Source organism: Mesoplodon densirostris, chromosome 3 (genome assembly GCF_025265405.1).
Source record: "Mesoplodon densirostris isolate mMesDen1 chromosome 3, mMesDen1 primary haplotype, whole genome shotgun sequence".
Classification (NCBI taxonomy): Eukaryota; Metazoa; Chordata; class Mammalia; order Artiodactyla; family Ziphiidae; genus Mesoplodon; species Mesoplodon densirostris.
Window position 1 is genome coordinate 94,485,136 of NC_082663.1, and position 20,211 is coordinate 94,505,346.

The 20,211-nt window shown below is 40.0% G+C and overlaps 1 long non-coding RNA gene across 1 annotated transcript in view; it reads left to right on the top strand.

Annotated features, from left to right (window-relative positions):
* LOC132485340 (uncharacterized) overlaps positions 1-20,211 on the top strand; it is a 255,141-nt gene that overhangs the window by 196,419 nt on the left and 38,511 nt on the right. The gene's annotated exons all lie outside the window — the stretch shown is intronic.

Sequence of the window (20,211 nt, forward strand, 5' to 3'; positions counted from 1 at the left end):
AGTAAAAAACAAAGTACAAAGGTCGGTCTGTTAATTGAAATTAAATGAGGCTAATCTTTGTAAAATATAGGGAAGAAATTGAAGGTTATGGGAGACAGGCCATGAAATATGCAAGTCAATCTTTAGAAAATGAGCAGATACACTGATTTAAATGGTTGGTGGCCTCTCCTGTGTTGATTACCTATGTAACCATACACCTCTGGATATCAGTTGTTTCTATATTGTATATTGCTGTTAATTATCAAATTTATTCAGACCTCTAGACTCAAGTTCCCAGCTGGTACTGGTACCTGTTGGACAATTTCATTTAGATGTTTCATTGGCATCTGAAACTTTAGCATACCTAAAAAAAATTTTTTGATTTTCCTTCTGAAATCTGATCTTTCCCTAGTCTTACCCATGTTTATAAATGAGCACCATTCACTCAATTGTTAAGCCCAAACTTAGTTATAATCCATGATTCCTCAGTTGCCCTCCACCTGTAGAATGTATTGTAGTCACTTTGATTTGTCTCCAATGCTGTGACTGTGGTTCAGGTCACCAGCATCTTGCACATAGATTTCTTCAGCCTCCTACCAGTGCCCCTGCCTCCTCTTATGCTGCCCTGCCATGAAATCTATTCTCTGCTTAGCAGCTGAAATGGCCTTTTTGAAAACATAAAATAAACCATGTCACTTTTTGTCTTAATAGACTGATAGGAGTCCACTAGTGTAGCTTTCTATCACAATTATTATAAAATCGAACTCCTTACCGTGTGCTATAGCAGGGCTGATCCGGGATGCACCGGTGCAGTTTTATGGGTTATTTACAGACAGTGCCTGGTCTCAGTGGCTAGTGCTCTTGCCACATGAGTTGTTCAATATTTTCCCTCTTGCTCCTGGTCCTAAAGCCCTGCATGAGCTAGTAGTTCTCAACTGGAGAGTCTCAAATGTTCTGAGGGACAGTTGGCGATACCTGGAGACATTTTTGGTTGTCACAATTGGGGAGTGCTACTGGCGTCTACTGGGGAGAGGCCAGAAACACTGCTAATATCCTGTAGGATGCAGAACAGCTCCCTGTAACACAGAATTATCTGGTCCCAGATGGCAATAATGCCCAAGTCGGGACACTGTAAGATAACCATCTTCTTCCTGCCTGCCTCATCCGCAGCACTCTCTTCCTCACTTGTTATCTCCACTGCCTTCTTGCTCTACCTGGCAAATTACTACTACCCCAGGGGTTCTCTATCACGTTATCTGTTTAATTGTTTTTCATAGCACTAAAACCATCTGATATTACCTTTTTTAGTTATTTTGGTTTCATCTCTGGCACTCCCACCTAGAATGTAAACTGCATAAGAAAAGAAATATTTCTCTCTCCCAGCATGGAGAACAGTGCCTTAATATTTTCTGAATGTCTGTCCTCCCTCCATCCTCCCTATTCCCTACACCCAGCCTCAGTTATTTTGCACTACCACCAATTCCTGAGCTCTACTCTGCGCCCAATCTGTAAAGGGTTTGGTGAGGTTTAAGGATAAGATAAGCATGTCTGTTTCACACATCACTGGGTAATAAAAACAGCTGAAAGTGTATTGATTTGTTTTTAGTCCCCATCAGATTGTCACTGAATTAAAATGACTGTTTCTTTAACATCCCCAGGATCAGCAGCACAAAGCAGCCTCAAAAGGCATGATAGCCAAAGCCATGCCCCAGAACCTTCTATTCAGATGGTGTTCTAAGAGCTATTAACACAGATTGTTTTGCCTAAGCATCCTCTGCTTAACTTGAGTTATGACTTCCCTGGTGATTAAACGTCTTAACAATGTTGTTGCAGAGGATCCGATTTCAATTTACTGTGATAGATAGCTATATAAATATTATGATGACTCTTCACTTCATGTGAATGGCCTCCCCATCCTGGCCTTGAGATTACCCGACTCTGGTCATAGTCTGAAGGCCCACACCCATAGGGTTGTCTGCTGTTGTGTACCAACAATCATGTTCTCATTGCCTGAAAATAAAAATCATTCAATAAAGAGCTGGGCCAAGGCCTGAGTTGCTTTGAATCAGTAGGTTAATTTGTCTTGGGAATTAGAAAATCAAGTTTCAACACACAAGTGCCTGTGCTTTTGTAAAGTTGCTGGTTTTCCATTTGGTTTGACTTTAAAAGATCAAATTTCAAGGAAAAGCACAGCTGAATCCCCAAATCACCAAATTTACTTTTGTTCTAGCATGACCTCATACTGAAAAAAAAAAAAAGTAGAAAAAGAAAATCCCTCAAGGTTATGCTGGCAGAAAACCTAATGAGAATAAATTCATTCTGTCTTAATCACAGAACTGTCCATTAAAAAAAGCAAATTTTCCCTTGAAACAATAAAATTGCTTATCATAAACATAGCTATTTAAATGGATTCTCTTCAATACACTATACCTGAATTAAGATTAACCAAGAGTTTTTATTGGACAATAAATGAAATAAAAAATACTCTAGATGGGATCAATAGCAGAATAACTGAGGCAGAAGAACGTATAAGTGAGGTGGAAGATAAAATAGTGGAAATAACTGCTGCAGAGCAAAATAAAGAAAAAAGAATGAAAAGAACAGAGGACAGTCTCAGAGACCTCTGGGACAACATTAAACGCACCAACATTCGAATTATAGGGGTTCCAGAAGAAGAAGAGAAAAAGAAAGGGACTGAGAAAATATTTGAAGAGATTATAGTTGAAAACTTCCCTAATATGGGAAAGGAAATAGTTAATCAAGTCCAGGAGGCACAGAGAGTCCCATACAGAATAAATCCAAGGAGAAATACGCCAAGACACATATTAACCAAACTGTCAAAAATTAAACACAAAGAAATCATATTAAAAGCAGCAAGGCAAAAACAACAGATAACACACAAGGGAATCCCCATCAGGATAACAGCTGATCTCTCAGCAGAAACTCTACAAGCCAGAAGGGAGTGGCAGGACATAATTAAAGTGATGAAGGAGAAAAACCTGCAACCAAGATTACTCTACCCAGCAAGGATCTCATTCAGATTTGATGGAGAAATTAAAACGTTTACAGACAAGCAAAAGCTGAGAGAGTTCAGCACCACCAAACCAGCTTTACAACAAATGCTAAAGGAACTTCTCTAGGCAAGAAACACAACAGAAGGAAAAGAACTACAATATCGAACCCAAAGCAATTAAGAAAATGGGAATAGGAACATACATATCAATAATTACCTTAAATGTAAATGGACTAAATGCTCCCACCAAAAGACACAGATTGGCTGAATGGATACAAAAACAAGACCCATATATATGCTGTCTACAAGAGACCCACTTCAGACCTAGAGACACATACAGACTGAAAGTAAGGGGATGGAAAAAGATATTCCATGCAAATGGAAACCAAAAGAAAGCTGGAGTAGCAATTCTCATATCAGACAAAATAGACTTTAAAATAAAGACTACTAGAAGAGACAAAGAAGGACACTACATAATGATCAAGGGATTGATCCAAGAAGAAGATATAACAATTGTAAATATTTATGCACCCAACATAGGAGCATCTCAATACATAAGGCAAATACTAACAGCCATAAAAGGAGAAATCGACAGTAACACAATCATAGTAGGGGACTTTAACACCCCACTTTCACCAATGGACAGATCATCCAAAATGAAAATAAATAAGGAAACACAAGCTTTAAATGATACATTAAACAAGATGGACTTAATTGATATTTATAGGACATTCCATCCAAAAACAACAGAATACACATTTTTCTCAAGTGCTCAAGATTAACCAAGAGTTTTTATTGGGAAAATTTATCATTATTATATTATTATTTGCTAAAGTAATTCCTAGGTCAAAGTCATTGCATTTTTTAGATCTCTCTGTAAAAATTCTGCTCCTATCCATTTATGCCTCATGACAGGTATAAGATTGTAAAATGAATTTTGAATGCTCAGGTCCCCCCAAAATTAAATGGGAAATCCCGGCAACTCAGATTCCTTACATCCCTTAAGATGGATATATTTGCATACATCATTTTATTCGGCTTTAATTTTCTATTTTTATGTTCTAAACTTAGTGTACAGTTCTCTTGTTGTAAATAGTCTTTGCTTTGGAAATATGGAATAAAGTTTTTCTAGAAACCTTTCAAAATGATACTTGAATGTCAAGTATAGTTTAGAGATAGAGAAGAATGAAAAGTTTTAAGGATTTACCCATTTAGTCTTTGCTCAATGAAACAACTGTTTCTGTTCTTAAAAGCCCTTAATTATTTTCTTTACTCAATTTACAGTGTATATAGAATCTGAGTATTGCTTAAGTTAATGTTTTTGTGTTATTTCCCTGTTTAGTTCTGAACATTTGCATGCTAATTGCAATTAAAGCAAAAAGCCATCCTGATGACTGGACAGAAATTATTTGCAGCTGCTAGGGTTTTTACCCTTTGTTTTGTTTTCTTGGGATTTGGATGGTATCTTCATCTAGACAGGAAGATCTGGCTGCAACTATCATACAACAAAGCAAATCCTCTGACTGACCTGGACTTCCTGTGTAGTATCATGAGACCTGCTGCTGGTACTTCAGTGGCAAACATGGGGAATCAATAAAGCTGTTTTTCCACTGGAGTTCTAAGTTTTCTCCAATTTAATGATTGCTTCAATTAATCAGTATTTCCTTTCATGTAGTAGAAGGTTCATGTTGCTGGTGGGCTTGACTTTTGTTAATAAAAGATCCACTAACCTTCAGATCCTAAGAAACCCAAGTTTTCATTAGGGTGTATGGAAGCCCAAACCAATGTCTTGAAAGGCTGCCCTGTGCAACTGCTCTCCAGAGCCTCTTCTTGTGTTTTCGGAGTAGTTTTCTTAAAACATACAAAGAAAGTCAGGTTTTTAAATAAATAAGATTGTAGGCACTCTACATGTTAAAATTTTAACCTACATTTCCTTCAGGCATTCTCTCCCTATTGGTGTGGGGGTTTTTTGTTTTGTTTTTTTGCAGAAAATGGAGCAAATTGAATTTTTTTCAGTGTATCACAACCCTCCTTTTTCTTAATTTTTATTTTTTAATCTAAATGATGTATGCACCATGGTGAAAAAATGAAATTATTTAGACTTGCTTATATTGAAAAGTTAGAGTGCATTTTCAAGTAATTTCTTTCTTTTTTTTTTTTTTTTTTTTGTTTTTGGAGGTATGCAGGCCTCTCATTGTTGTGGCCTCTCCCGTTGCGGAGCACAGGCTCCAGATGCGCAGGCTCAGTGGCCATGGCTTACGGGCCTAGCCGCTCCACGGCATGTGGGATCTTCCCGGACCGGGGCACGAACCCATGTCCCCTGCATCAGCAGGCGGACTCTCAACCACTGAGCCACCAGGGAAGCCCAAGTAATTTTTTTTATATATAAATAAATGTGTGAGATCATCTTGATGTTATAGTACATAGATTGATTCCCTCCCATTTTGAGATGTGGCTTCTTCCCTGTTTCATCCAGTCCATTCCACTCAATGTATTTTTCCTATAGGGTCCCAGGCACAATATGCAGAGCACATTGTTACTAGTAATTTAAGCGAGTACCTTCTATTATTATTTTTTTTCCTTCTCCTCTAATCTTTACTCTCATTTCCTCCCATCTGCCTCTCCCTCATAGGTACCTGCAGTAATGTATTTACATGTCCTTAAAATATGTATGTAATTTTTAATAATATGCACTGTTGTGTTTTAGAGTCTTTAACAAATGATATTGTACTTTCTTGTTGTTTTTACTTTTCTGATAAATTCTTACTTATTTGTTTCTAACTTCTCTACGTATTACTGCCCAGTGTTTCATAGAATGCATTCACTCCTCTCTAATCATCCTTTCCCTAAGTCTCTTCTGCTCCCCACTACCTTACTGGCCATTGTGTTCATGTGCAAAGACCATCCATGTACACATTCTCTGCAGACCTAAGTGAGAATTTCTCTGACGTATATCCCAGGAGTGTGATTACAGTGTCATAGGCCATACACGTCGTTCCATTTTCTGGCTTCTGCATATTTGTTGAAATCCATCAATTCACTAAAAATCACCACCCCACTCTTGATCTCTTTGCTGCTATATGTTGATTGATTGTGCACTCCTAAAATTTTCTTTCAGTGGAGTATTGAGAAAGACTGGAGGCAAATGTATGTGCTCAGTCCAACATTTGAACTGGAGCTCAACCATCTCCTGTTCAATGCATTATAGCTAGCTTGGGGTGTGGTACAAAGATGAGGAGTAGGAGAGAGTGAGGAAAAGACATTCCTATTGATGGTAAGCTGTGTGCAATTGGCCGTAAGCTTTTCATTGAGACCCATTGCCTAGGAAGTGGGACATAGACTAAAATGAAAGCTTGCATCTAACTAAAGGTAGGTACTGGCAGTGATCATTGTTTCATAATTTAGAGGCAACAGCTTGACTTTCAATCCAAAAGCATGACAGCATTTCTGAAACCAAAGGCCTGTTGCCTGACCTGACCCCTGGCCCCAGCCTACAGTCCTTAATCCCATTCTGAGGTTACTGTTTTTCTTCAGTGCTACAACAAACTGTGTTACATAATGCTTGTAAAGTACAACCATTTTAGTAGTTCATTTGCCAGGACTTTCCCTTCTATTTCAAATGGTTTTATGATTGCTCTAACAAGGTACTTCTGCGAATACTGCTATGAAGTAATCAGAATTATGTGTTCTGGGCCCATCAGCTGGGTGGCTATGAGAGGGCCGAATCCAATTTGTACTTGGACAGGGTTGGAGCAGGACTTAATAAAAAAGGTGAATGTGGGGCTTCCCTGGTGGTGCAGTGGTTGAGAGTCTGCCTGCCGATGCAGGGGACACGGGTTCACGCCCCGGTCTGGGAAGATCCCACATGCCGCGGAGCGGCTAGGCCCGTGAGCCATGGCCACTGAGCCTGCGCGCCCGGAGCCTGTGCTCCGCAATGGGAGAGGCCACAACAGTGAGAGGCCCGTGTACCGCAAAAAAAAAAAAAAAAAGGTGAATGTGTATCAGGTCTGCCTACATCTCAAGATCAACACCCATGGCAATGTCAGCACTTTTTCAAATTAGAGTTTTCTGGGTAAAATCTGTCAGGGATACCTTTGGTTGGATTTGAACAACCTCAGTGAAAAATAGTCAAGCAAACCCCAGATGACAAGGCATTCAGCTATATTTTAAGGCATGTAACCTCCTTTTTTCCGTTCTCCATACCAATTAAATTGTCCAAAGTACAGATTCCTATTCTACAGTGTTCAGAGCGGTTGTTCCACCACAGTCCTACTCTGTCTTGCCCAAATTGGACCTCAGCAGCTCGTAATTGCATCTCACTGAGATTAGTGGAAATGACAGCTTGTAGAGGCATTGTGATCTTGGGGATTGAGCACTTGATTTGGAGTCACGATTCTGCCTACTGTTACCTGCAGTTTTCTTATCTGTACACTTTAGATAAGGGTAATACAAGTCTCCCTGCTATGTTAAAAGTTACTATGAAGACCAAAAAATAATATACCTGAGAGTTTAAAAGGTTTGCGTTTCTGGTGTTATGGTCTGACTTGTGTCTCTGATGTTTCCTTCCCTCAACTTCATATACTGAAATTCTAAATCCCAGGACTTCAAATGTGACTGTAATTGGAAATAAGGTTTTTAAAGAGTTGATTAGGTTAAAATGAGATCTTCAGAGTGGGCCCTAATCCAATATGACTGGTGTCCTTATAAGGAGAGGAAATTTGGACACATAAAGACAGATACCAGAAATGGCAGCCTAGGCAGACTAACACAAGTACCTTCTAGTGCATTGGAGTATCAGTCAGGCATATCGGATTCTAAACTTCTTACTGTTTTCTACTTGTTTGCTCTTTTTAAAAAGGTTTGTTTACTTGGGGCTTTAAAAAGATGATGCAAAGATTAGTTAAAAACTGAAACTACTCTATGAAACAAACTTCTTATTTATCATATTAATATTTAACTTTAGCAGGCATAGCAGCAAATGATAAATGTTATACAGATAATCTTGGGCCTAACAGTCAGTTCCTCACTGTGGTATTGGTAAAGGCTTTTACCAGGGGAGATTTTAGCCCAGCCTCTGGCATAGTTCTAGCCTGAGTCTTCTTGTTCAGTTGTCCCATTCCAAAACTCCCACCTGAATTACCCACAATTTAAACTATCCTCTTTGCTTCCAGTATCAATGAGGTTATTCTCGCTGGTGATCACCTAAGGGATTTCCCACTGCACTTATCTCTCCCTAGCTGGGGCCCCATATTCCAGTGTGGCTCTGTTAGTGTCCCTGGTCACACTGAATTAGCCAGGGGAAACTCAGTCATTGACTCAACTTGGTTATTGAGCTGCTCCCTAGTCAGATCTCTTTGAGTCCACAACTATTCGATCTAAAACTCAGGAGTTACAGCAACCATGCCTTCCATGTGTAGCCAGAGTGATGAATGGAGCAAAGCTGAGCAGAGGGGGATTCCCAACAGTGTACATGTCCTTAGTTCAAATCGTCCTGCATCTCCAGCTGCATTCTTAAGCCTGAGTTTTGTAAAATACTCTGGTATTATTATAAGATTTTCCTTTTAACTTAATTAGTTCAAGTTAGTTTCTGTCATATGTTTACAAAAGCAACCCAATTAATACAACGTCCGGCATACCTGCCTTCAGTGGCTCAAAGTTTATTTTTCGAGGTGCAGGCTTTCTATGCTAATTACACAGACTTGTATTTCAAACATCATTTCAATTTCTCTCTAAAATTTTTTAATGTTCAGAAAAAGAAACTGTGATACACACAGCTTTGCCAAGAAGTTTCACCTTGACTGACCCTGAGTGCGGCAGTGGGGAAGGTTTTATAGGCCTTTTTGGCTTTAGACAGGAAAAGGATGACCTGGATGTGGTCTGTGCTGAGGCTCCATTTCTTGACATGAATGTCACCTCTAAAGATACCCGCTCCTGCTGCTCTGTCCTGATGTGGAGTTATCTGTTTCATGGAGCTTTGTAAACTCAAGATCATTCATACAGCAAAAATTGGTCCAAAATTCTCTCTGTTCCAGGCTCTATAGTAGAAGTAGAGGTAAAATCTGAAAAAGACAGGTTTTGCCCCCAAGGAGTTCTCAGTGTGACAGGGGGGCAGACAGGTAAACAAACAACTACAGTGCTATCTGAAAGGCATCGTCATGGGGCAAAGGGTTAAAGGAGGAAAGGATTCATTTGCTTAGCCTGGTGTATTTGAGGAAGGCCTCATGGAGTAGGCAATATGGGAGATTTGCCTCAAAATATGGCCATTGGCCTCAATGCAAACGGCTTAGCAAAGCCATGGCATGGCTGAGTATTGTGGGAGAGCAAGTGAGAGAGGGACAACAGGAGATGAGACTGGAGAGTAGGTAAGACAGAATCCTGTGGACCTTTGTACCCTGCAATGGGTGTTGGAGTTTCCTCAGCAGATCTATACTGCTCTAAATTTAAGTGTATATAAAAATCTCCTGAAGCGTTTATCAAAATTCAGGCTCCTGGGCCTCATCCCCAGAAATTCTGACTCAGTAGGGTCAGGGTGGCAGCCACAAAACTTTGCTTTTAAAAAGATCCTTAGATGGACTTCCCTGGTGGCACAGTGTTTAAGAATCCACCTGCCAATGCAGGGAACATGGGTTCGAGCCCTGGTCCAGAAAGATCCCACATGCCACAGAGCAACTAAGCCCGTGCACCACAACTACTGAGCCTGCGCTCTAGAGCCCACGTGCCACAACTACTGAAGCCCTTGTGCCTAGAGCCCATGCTCCTCAACAAGAGAGGCCACTGCAATGAGAAGCCCATGCACGGAAACGAAGAGTAGCCCCCGTTAACCGCAACTAGAGAAAGCCTGCCTGCAGTAACAAAGACCCAACGCAGCCAAAAATAAATAAATAAATATTTCTTTTAAAAAAAAAAATGAAGAGATCCTTAGAATGTCTAATATGTTGGTGGTTCATGAGAAATAATTTGAGAGACCCTGGTATAGAGGATGGGAAATTATGAGAGGGTTTTTATCAGTGGGAGTAGTATGATTAGCTTGTGTTTTAGGATCATTGGAGAAAGAGTGGATAAAGGATGTGAAAGAAGCAACAGGCATCTGTGGAGGAGGCTGTTGCAGGGGCCCAGAGAGAGCTGACAAGGCTGTAGCAGAAGCAAGAGATAAGAGAGGAAAGACTGAGAGACATGTAGGAAATAGAATTGACAGATAAAAGTGATAGATTAGCCTTCGGGAATTAACAAGCGGGTATCTGGCTTAGGGTAGATGGGTTAGATCATTATGTCAGTAACCAGAATCAGTAGCATAGGAATAAAAGCAGATTTTGAGAAAAAATTGTGATTTCAGTAATGGAACATTGAGCTATACAAAATATGCCACTATTTTATTATTAGGGAATGAGAGCCAACTAAGTAGAATAGTTACGAGCAAAGACTGCCTGGGTTGACATCCTGATTCTACTGACATATATTTTATTTTTTTATTTTTTATTTTTTATTTGTTTTTTTTTTTTTGCGGTACGCAGGCCTCTCACTGCTGTGGCCTCTCCCGTTGTGGAGCGCAGGCTCAGCGGCCATGGCTCACGGGCCTAGCCGCTCTGCGGCATGTGGGATCTTCCCGGACTGGGGCACAATCCCGTGTCCCCTGCATCGGCAGGCAGACTCTCAACCACTGCGCCACCAGGGAAGCCCCTGACGTATATTTTAAATATAAGAATGTTGTTGGATAGTGTCTCCTCATGTTGGTGGATTGTATTTTCTTTTGCTTTGCTTTAGAAAGTGGAGGGATTTGGTACTCACAGCCCAAGAACACCAATTCCCCTCCTGGGACTGTGCGTGGGAATTTTACATCATTGGAGACTAAGGGACTGCCCTTCTGAAGTGCTTTGGGATTCATGGTCAAGGGGAAGAGAGTTGATAAACTGGTACCCAGGCTTCACTCTTAGTTCTGAGCCCCATCATCACTGATGGCCAATGAAATTCGGGTGTGGTTTCCATACCTGCAAGAGAAAAACAGAAATTTCCTCAACCAATTAGAAATTAACCTCTATAGATTGGGGAGAATGAGGATTAAGGAAGAGGCCTTTCTGGTTTCACTTTATATATTTCTGTATTGTTCAAATTATTTTTACATTAAGCTCGTTTCATGCATTTCTTTAGTACTTGTAATATTTTAAGATGTGTGTGCATTTGAGATTGCTGCCAACCTCAAGTAACTCTTATCGTAAGTCAAATTGAACATATTTAACTGAATGTATAGGAGTAATATAATATTGGCCTACCAAAAATGAAAAAAAAAACCGAAATTAACCTCTACCAGTCAGAAGTATAATAAGAGTTAAATTGAATGTTCCAGAAGTGATGGGTTAACTGGATTTTTTCTGAATGTGGTTTCTGCATTATAATGTTTTATCTATAATATAAGGAGATGTACTGAGAAAAAAAAAAACTTGGAATAAACTTCTAAGAAATTAGAGCTGGCAGAGCTTGGTGTCCAAGAGCCATTATGTAAACTGTTGGTAGATTCTGAGTGGTGGAGACTACAATAAGCCTCCCATTTTATCTAAATTTTACTTTTTTCTGTTACATTTCTGAAAAGTGATCCTCTCAGCAAAAATGCAATGAGGGCAATTTTTTCTTTTGTTTTGTTATGTAATGACAGCTCCAGATCTAGTGGAAAGCATTTTTTATCTATCTCTTTTTCTATTCATCTCATAAGGCCTATTATTAAAAGATGTTTTTAGGAATAGTACTATTTTAAAATTGAATAGTTAAGGGGAAGTTTAGGAAGAGAAAATTCTAAGAACTTTTAGCAAAGAAAGTCACAAAATGAGGAAAATATTATCCCTTGGCAAAATTTTGAGGTAGGTGCACCTTGTCTTTGGTTCTTCTGATTTTACTGTTCTGGAAAGCTTACTCCCATTTTTGCTCATTCTCCACAAATCTCCTTGTAAAGATCTATGCTTTGGAAAGGTTCTGATAAAATATTCTCTTGTTCAAGAGGTGAGTGGCTGGTAAAGTTTAATTGTTTCCCTTTACCTGTATTTGCATTTTAACAGAGTTTGGAGTCCAAAGAACAACTCTTTAATAATGTGATTTCAGACATTCTAGTCAACCCAAGGATAGAAGGACATTATGGTTTCAGAGCTCATGTTCCAGAGCCATCTGAATCATCCTATTTAAATCATTTTATTAGTGGAGAGTGTAGAAGACAGTAGAGTCTTTCAGGCACTCTGCTCTGTGACAAATGACCAGAAGTAAGGCTACACTGAGGTAGGCCTAAAATGGGTCATAAGGTACTAGGTAGCCTACTTCACAAGTAACTCAGAGTGGAGGGAGAAGTGTCTCTCCCACTCAGCCCACAGTTCCATGCAGTCCTCAGAAGACATCCTGCAAAAGTTTATGGTACCTGCCTCTCTGATTTGTAGTAAAAAATACTAGGCCCCCTACATTAGCAGCTCCAAGCAAACTAATCTAAATGAAGCCTGTTAAACCACAAAACTTTCTCCCTAGACAGGGCCAACCTTGCTTGGGCCTATTATGAATTCCACAAATCATGAAAGAACTATAACGGAAAAACCCTGCTTCTTAGGATCAAAGCATTGGATAAAGGAACATTCACCTAAGAATCAAAACCCGTAGATCTCAATCAGTGAAGGATTTTACATGTTCTTATCTTGGACTTGTGAAATGATTCTTTTTCACTTTCTTCCACATTTGGCTCTCAGTCTTACCATAGAGCACACATGTAGTGTTAATACAGGTGACTTGCTTTAGTATTTTGACTAATAAGGAGAACAGTATAAGGAGAGCTTTAAAACATGGCTTATATTTTCACCTGTATCTGCAAATGAACATGTCCTATTTTAGGACTTTATGACACCTCAAATGCCCCATAGGGACTGGGCTTTGGTACATGTGGATTATTTTCTTTTTACATCAAACTCTCCTCATCAATATCTAGGCCCCCAATTCCTGAAGAGATGAGATTATACCACCCCTCAGAACAAAAATCACCAGCCCAAATAATGTGGTCCTGTCTTAACACTGTGTCTTTGTCTCCACCTGAGACACTTTGACTATCTGGGTTTGTGAAGAGAAAGTTGGGCATGGATGGGGTGGGAGTGGGGAGAAGATGTGTAGATCAGGAGAAGTTGTGAGGAGATTTCATGGTGTTACTAGGACTCTACCTGCCCTCTCTCTCTCATTCCTTGTGGTAGGCATTATAATGGTCCCCTCAAAGATGTTCACATCCTAATCCCTGTAATCTGTGAATATGTTACCTTATATCACGAAAAGGACTTTGCAGATGTGGTTAAGGTTAAGGACCTTGAGATGGGGAGATTATCTTGGATTATCTGGACGGGTCCAATCTAATCACACAAAATCTTTAAAAATGGAAGAAGAAGTCAGAAGCATGGGTTAGGAGATGAGGTGTGAGAAGGACTTGATCAGCCATTGCTGGCTTTGAAGATGGAGGAAGGAGGCCACAAACCAAGAAATGCAGGTGGCCTCCAGAAGCTGTGACCAGCCCTCAGTAAACAGCCAGCAAGAAATTGGGGACCTTGATTCTATAATTGAAAAGAACTGAATTCTTCCAAGTTGAATGAGCAGAAAACAGATTATCTCCTAGTGAGAGCCTACTAGACTTCAGACCTACATGACTACATGACTGTAGGATAATAAATTTGTGTCTGTTTTAGCCTCTAAATTTGTGGTAATTTGTTACAGTACTGATAGAAAATTAATACATTCTTTGTTCCCTCTGTTCCTTTTATGATCACTCCCATTTGCTCTCCTCGGTTATTTTTCTGGCCTGTCAAACATCATTTAAGATTAAAAATAATAAGGACAACTTTTAATGAGTGCTTAAAATGTGTCAGGCCTTATGATGAATATGTTACCTGAATTATGATATCTAATTTTGAGGTAAGTACTTTGTTTTCCCCAGTTTACAGGTGACTAAACCAAGATTTGGAAAGGCTAATAGCCCAATGTCAGATTGCAATTACATAAGTGATATGACCTTGGTATCAACTGGGAATGCCTTATGCCTCTGATCTATGTAAAAATGGCTGGAATGCTGACAGTTTCTCAGTCTGTGAAAATCTAAAGCCCTTCCCAAAGATTTGGTCAAGTATGACTCTTACATTCTTTTCGATAGCTAAAGTAAAACATAAGAAATTTGAGAATTGTGAGGTTTAACTACTGACTCTCGAAACTTGCCATCAGGATATAAATTAAAGCAAGTCTCACCTCAAATTCTGCAACAAATACAAACATTTATTAAACAAATATTCATTAGGATGCAGAGCCAACACAGTTCACAGATTAGCAAGTTCCAATATTTTATCCTTTAGATACTCCAACCCCACCTCGTACAAAAGGTTCACTCAGGCAGATGTAACTACATTCCAGGGACAAGATTCTGTTACCCTTAGAGGTGGCACAAGCAACTATCAATACACCTAAACTAATGATAGAACACATGATTTCCACGAGATCAGGCGTGGATGCTGTGGTGTTGATTTTACCTGTCAACCTGACTGGGCCACGAGGGCCCCAGCTATTTGGTCAAACCTTATTCTGGGTGTTTCTATGAGTCTGTTTTTGGATGAGATTAACATTTAAATTAACATTTAAGTTGGTAGATTGAGTAAAGAAGATTCCCCTCCACAGTGTGGAGTCATTGTCAGTCATCCAATCATCTGAAAGCCTGAATAGGTTGACTCTCCCCTGAGTAAGAGAAAATTTTTCCAGCCTGACCACCTTTAAAGCTGAAATCAATTTTTTTTCTGCCTCTGGACTAGAATGTAAACATTGGTTTTTCCTGTGTCTCAAGCCAGCTGGCCTTTGGACTGGAACTATACATTGGTTCTCTTGGGCCTCCAACTTGCTGACTCACCTTGCAGATTCTGGGACTTGCCACCTCCACAATCATATGAGCCTCTTCCTCTTAATAAATTCCTTTATACACACACACACGCACACATACACATGACCTATTAGTTTTGTTTTTTTTTGGAGAACTCTGACGATTATGAATGCCATCCCTAAGGGTGCAGGGTATGATCCTCTCCAAAATCTTATATCTTGTTATGTTAGTTTCAAACTGATAAATGACCACAAACTAGATGTCTTAAATCAACAAAACTTTATTCTGTCATAGTTCTGGAGACTAGAAGTCAAGAATCAAGATGTCACCAGGACCCTGCTCTTTGTGAGGCTCTGGGTAGAATCCTTCCTTGCCTCTTCCTAGCTTCTGGTTTTCAGTCCTTGGCATTCCTTGGCCTGCAGCTGTGTAATTCCAATCTCTGCCCCCATCTCCACTTGGCAGTCTTCCTGTGTATATCTCTCTCCTTATTTGACATAAGGACACCAGTCATTCTGAAAATGACCCACCTTACCAGCATGACTTTATCTTAGCTAATTACATTTGCAGCAGCCCTATTTCCAAATAATGCCACATTCTGAGGTACTGGGGGTTAGGAAATCAACATGTCTTTTGGGGGGACACAACTGAACCGACAGTACTTGTTTATGAAATATTTCAACCAACCCACATATAATGAAGACCCTTTAATTTCACCAATGAAATCCATTTTCAAAAATGCATCACGCTAATTAAGCCTTTAATTTCACCAAACAAAATCCATTTTTGATGTGCTAATTATCTGTGTCAGGCTAAAAACCCTCAGATGTTGGGGGGGATACGGAGAGCTGTAGGAACAAGCTGGCTGACCACTCCTTCATGGTGCATTAAGGTCAATAGTCTGCCTCTAAAGTTTCAAACTCTTGGATTGGCCAAAAAGTTCATTCGGATTTTTCTGTAAGATGAAAGAAAAATCCAAACAAACTTTTTGGCCAAGCCAGTAATTGGCTTATACACAGTATTGCAGAGTCTATGCTGAAGAAGTTTAAATCATAGACATTCTAATGTGTTCTGCGGTTTTTTGCCCTGTATCAACTTGGCTGCACATACATATTTCTCTATTAAGAAATTCACTCCCAGAAAACACGTCTTGCATTTGGTCAACTTTAGGCTGGTTCTTCCTATTTTTACTTACTCTATCAGGAAAGAAACAAGTTCTTCTCCTTGTCTCCTGCTTCTGTTGTTCTTGAGCGTACTCTTAGGGTCTCACTCTTTCTTCCTTAGCATTTCTCAAAGCGTATCCCTTCCAAACAAATCCATTGTTCCTCTTAAGAAGAATCCTCATGACTCCATTTGTTCGTCCTTTCCATATGAGCATTTTTTTTTTTTTTTTCGGTATGCGGGCCTCTCACTGCTGTGGCCTCCCCCGTTGCGGAGCACAGGCTCCGGACGCGCAGGCTCAGCGGCCATGGCTCACGGGCCCAGCCGCTCCGCGGCATATGGGATCCTCCCAGACCGGGGCACGAACCCGTATCCCCTGCATCGGCAGGCGGACTCTCAACCACTTGCGCCACCAGGGAGGCCCTCCATATGAGCATTTTAACCCAGGTCTCTCTGACTTTAAAACCTGAGCTTTTTGCCATGACATTGTACTGGATCACATGTATTACACTATTTAACACCAAGAATAGTATGACTATAAAACAAGTACAGAACAGCATGCAACTGCTCATAAGACTTGGGACATTTAGTTAAAACTTGATTAACAGTGATTAATTTTCTTTTTTTTTTTTTAGAAGATGTTGGGGATAGGAGTTTTTATTAATTAATTAATTTATTTTTGCTGTGTTGGGTCTTCGTTTCTGTGCGAGGGCTTTCTTTAGTTGTGGCAAGCGGGGGCCACTCTTCATCACGGTGTGCAGGCCTCTCACTATCGCGGCCTCTCTTGTTGCGGAGCACAGGCTCCAGACACGCAGGCTTAGTAGCCGTGGCTCATGGGCCTAGTTGCTCCGCGGCATGTGGGATCCTCCCAGACCAGGGCTCGAACCCGTGTCCCCTGCATTAGCAGGCAGACTCCCAACCACTGCGCCACCAGGGAAGCCCAACAGTGATTAATTTAAGAGCAATTATGCTACTGAGTTTTAGAGGAGAAATGAAATGTAAACAAAATAATTTTGGAAAAGTCCTTGATTTCATATTTAAATGGTAGAAATATATATGTTTGAAATAACTTCAGTATAGTTTCAAGCTGCATGTTAACAAATGGAATTTAAGGAAATTCTAATTACTGTTCTTTGAGCAAATGGGTAATTTTGGGTAAACCTCTGTGCTTCACAATTGCTTCCTCTGATGTTGGTAAATTGTCTCTCCTCCTTAACTAGTATGCGTATGGAAATTCTATAACTATACCTCCTTATCTGTAATTGTATCTATGTGAGAGAGATACATATGCAAATAGACTTAATTTTGTAAACTATTTGCTATTGCTCAAATTATTCCCACGTCATGGCTCCTACATATTTCTTATTAGATTGTAAGCGAATTGTATGTACCTTTGATGAGACCCAATGTGCAGTGACTGTTTGCCACATAAGCAGAAGTTTTTGTGTACCTTTCAAAATAGTCCGGTTTAGGGCTTCCCTGGTGGTTTAGTAGTTGAGAGTCCACCTGCCGATGCAGGGGACACGGGTTCTTGCCCCGGTCCGGGAATATCCCATATGCCGCAGAGCGGCTAGGCCCGTGAGCCATGGCCACTGAGCCTGCGCGTCCGGAGCCTGTGCTCTGCAACGGGAGAGGCCACAACAGTGAGAGGCCCGCGTACCGCAAAAAAAAAAAAAAAAAAAAAAAAAGTCCGGTTTAGTCATTGGTCTGCCACTCAAAAACTTTGTACTTTTCACTCAAGTTGCTAGATCTATAGGGATAGCAACTATCATTCATTTTGAGTATGGAAAATTCAAGATTGTGATAAAAAGTTGGAGGACGCTTCAAGTTTGCCTGCCATTTAGATGGCTTTGTGCTTGAAGTATGATTAAAAGAATACGCCTGTTTAATATCTCTGCAGAGGCTGTTGTACAATAGGAGAAGCAAATTCAAGTGCCATCAGGGGCCAAGCAGCTAACACATGATGGAAATGGACTAGATGCGGGCTCTAGTAAGCTCGGTTGTGCATGATTCTTTCAAAACCAGCAATTGTCTCTCACCTCGGCTATAAGGACCCAGAGGTGCCACTTAACCTAGTATTTTTTTGAATGAAGCTAGAAATGTATACATTTTATGTAAAATTTACAGATATTACATTATTGGCTCAATTTCTTTGAAAAATAAAATCTATCTGTGATTTTGGTCCATTTGTTGTGAAAAACCACCAGGTTGCAACTGGTATTCTACACTGATAATTAAGATAAAAAACAAAACGTCCCTGTTGGTGCTCTATCCATCCTCTTTGCTTGGCAAAGAAATCTGTCAACAATTTAATTTAGAATTCCTTAAATGTATTTCAACAAAAATCTGTTCCTTTGTTGAGGAGGGTGTATGAGGACATGATATCCATAATTTTTTTTAACTGTTTGGTATTATGCATTTAGAGATACCCTGGAAACAGAGATCTGCTGCATGATCTCTGACTCCATGTTTCTATGAAGTGTCCTTTCCACAACAAAATAAGACTCAGTTCTCTGTGTTAAACTCTCTCTGAATTAGTGGTACCAGTACCTTTTAAAATAGTGCCATTTTTTTTTCCTAAGTGGAAAGAATAAGTACACCTTTGTAACTTTTTTTTCCTGAACTTTAAAAGACCAATGCCAGGGACTTGGGTTAGGGGCAATAGGAGAGTGACTGCTTAACAGGTACGGGGTTTCTTTTCTGAGTGATAAAAATGTTCTGGAATTCGATAGAAGTGATCGTTGCACAACACTGTAAACATACTGGAAGTCCCTGAATTTTGCACTTTAAAGTGGTTTAAGTAGAGAATTTTGTTATGTGAATTTTGCCTCAATTTAAAGAAAAAAGTCGTTGCCATAGGGCCAAGATGCATCTTTATCATTAGAGGGGCATAAAATATCAGATAATGGTACCATATTTTCTTCTGTTTTGTTTTCTGAATAGATGGCTCCATTTCTCAAGCTCTCCTTATGTAATTCTTAACCTTTCTAATAGTCAACATAAATTTTTCTTGCGAATATTTAAATATTTCTTATCTCTGTTTATAGATGCTGTGGACTGAATTGTGATCCCCCCTTCCTCCCAAATTCATATGTTGAAGCCTTAACCCCTAATGTGACTGTATTTGAAGATAGGACTTTTAGGAGGTATTTAAGGTTAAATGAGGTCATATGGGTGGGGTCCTAATCCAATAGAATTGGTGGACTTATAAGAAGAGAAAGGTTCTCTCTCTCTCTCTTTCTCTCTGTCTCTCCATGCATGCACTGAGAAAAGACCATGTGAGCATGTAGCAAGAAGGTAGCCGTTTGCCAGCCAGGAAGAGAGTTCTCACTGGAACTTGACCATGTTAGTATACTGATCTCAGACTTCCAGTCTCCAGACTGGGAGGAGATAAATTTTTGTTCTTTAAGCCACCCAGTATATGGTATTTTGTTATGGCAACCAGAGCTAAGATAGTAGTTTAATGAGAATTAACCACCATTCTCTTTCTAACAACTCCTGTCTGAGTGTCCATAGAGAAACACACAAGGGAGCTACATTTCAAGGCAATGGAGTTCATCCAAAGTTGGCAGGGAGTGGCTACATATTCCCTGGTGATTTTTGGCATTAGCTTTTATGCATTGTTGAGCAGAATTTATGGTTTAGACTACACCACATATGTTCACATTCTTTTTTAAATGGCAGTTGTGACCAGAGTTGAACTTGATATGACCTGGGAGTAAATTTCGGAAATGATGGATGATCTAAGTGGACTTTCAGAATTATTTTCAGGGCTTTGTATCCACAAACTGTCTGTGGAATTTCTGTGCAATTAAGTGAGCTTCATCAATGTCAGTTGGAATCATTGGAGGGAGATAGGAACTCTGATGATGAAATAGCCAGTCTTGCAAGGCCAGTTTTAAGCTAAGCCATAACTATTTACTGCTTCCAAGTCTCCTCCTTATCCTTTCAGGCTGCCCTGTATTGGTTGTAGTGGCAACGTGGCACCATGATGCCTGTGCCACTGGCTTCTGCTTGCAACACTGGGCGAGACTGATCCCCTCCTTAGGATGTGGTCCAGCTCCCAGTGCTACATGCTGTCATTCACATACCAGGGTCAAGTCTAATGTTGCTCTTCTCCTCGTGACTTCAGCTGTTGAAGAGCTACAACCCTACTGTGGATTTTCAATGTTAGAGGAGCAGAGATTACAGCAAGGACATA